Consider the following 1,628-nt stretch of genomic DNA (forward strand, 5'->3'; position numbering starts at 1 on the left):
TTTTTAGCATTGCATAAGATATAGGTAATCACGTTTATTTAAATGTGCTTTCTGACTTAGTTATCAAAGTGTACGTTCTCATTGATGTGGCGTGCTAAGGTTTAAATGGAACTTTCCGTGTTTTGAGTCTTTGATTATGAGTAACTCACACATTACAATACTGACGAAAAATTACGTTCGGTAAACTAATGCCCTTTCTCTGGGGGTCAGGGCTTCCAGGTCCTCCTTGGTGCATGGTTCGGGCAGGAGGGGCCAGACAAGGAGATGCCCTATGGTCTGCTCCTGCCCACAGTCTCATGCAGTTTGTCCGACTGGGACGAGGCCTCATTTTTCAGTAGTGTCCTGCATCTTCCTGTGCCTGTTCTTAGGCGGTTGAGACATGCCCAGGTTGGCCATGCCTCCTCCGCTCCTGGAGGGATGGATTCCTTTGGGATGAAGGTTAGCTCGTGTGGGACATCTTGGAGATGGTTGGACCACATGGCCATCCTCTGTGGCTCTGCATTATTGCTAATTAATTAAAGGTTTATTTGTCACATATTCATTTGTACAGAATGGCAGGTCCCGTGTAATTGGGACCTGAATTGCTCTGACAATTACATATTTATTATTGGTTGATTAATAAAAAGTTATCACACATTAAAATCATTATGCGTCATTATTATTAATGTAAAATACGTTAAAAGATAATGTCATTTAAAATATCAGATTTGCACACAGGTTGCGTTAAAAGTCTTTGGACAATAAAATGGCAATCTCAGTCCCCATTCAGTAGTCGCACGATATGCGGTATTGCACTGTTTTTAAATCTCTCAGTTCTGGCAGTGACAGTGTTCAGTTTGTGGCTAAATCTAGTGTCTCTACCGCTGGTCTCTCCTCGAGTAGAAGGCAGCCACTGTCTGAATGTCGGGGACTCCATCAGACCGCGTCCGAACTTCAGGATCAGGTGTTGGCGTCTTTGCTGAAGTGAAGGTAGACCTAGGAGACTGCATGCATCCGAGTACCGGGAGTAGTCTTTGCCGAGTATGATACGACATGCCCGGCGTCTGGATGTTCTCTATCTGGGTTGTCTGTGTGGAAGTCAGACCGGGGCCCCAGACAGGGCAGGCATATTCACACAAGGGACGTACGTAGCTTACGTACACAGTCACCAGGTCAGACAGGTCACCCCTAGCCCTTATTTTCTGTCGACCGCTGGCAAGTCCATAAGCTTTTCGACCTGTATCTGAATTTCAAACCCTTTATTTCAAGGATTTTCAGAAGAAATATCATCGACTTAACCGGGTGAAATATCAGGGCCGCGCCGACCTACTCATAACCATGGTCAGAGGGGAGAGTTCGGCAGTGTTCAGAAGGCCATGTTCGGCTATATGTGTCACTAGAGACATAACCGTAATGACAAGCTAGTTACTAGTAGTCCTAGTTGTATAACACATGTGAGAATGCATCTGCAGCAGAGACACCTGTGCTACAGTGCAATGTGAACCAGTCAGAATTGCCCTGAGGAAGGTGACAGACTGAATAAAAAATTTGGTTGTGTAAAAAGAGCCTCTTAGTTGTATAACAGTTTCTCAAGGACGCGGCAAGTTTCCTTATCTTTCCGTCCATGACTCATCATGTGCTCCCGGCAG

The 1,628-nt window shown here is 45.3% G+C and overlaps 1 pseudogene; it reads left to right on the forward strand.

Moving 5' to 3' along the window:
- The window catches only part of LOC109481763, a 96,760-nt pseudogene that overhangs the window by 89,359 nt on the left and 5,773 nt on the right, over nt 1-1,628 (forward strand).

Source organism: Branchiostoma belcheri, unplaced genomic scaffold (genome assembly GCF_001625305.1).
Source record: "Branchiostoma belcheri isolate BF01 breed outbred unplaced genomic scaffold, Haploidv18h27 scaffold11, whole genome shotgun sequence".
Lineage (NCBI taxonomy): Eukaryota > Metazoa > Chordata > Leptocardii > Amphioxiformes > Branchiostomatidae > Branchiostoma > Branchiostoma belcheri.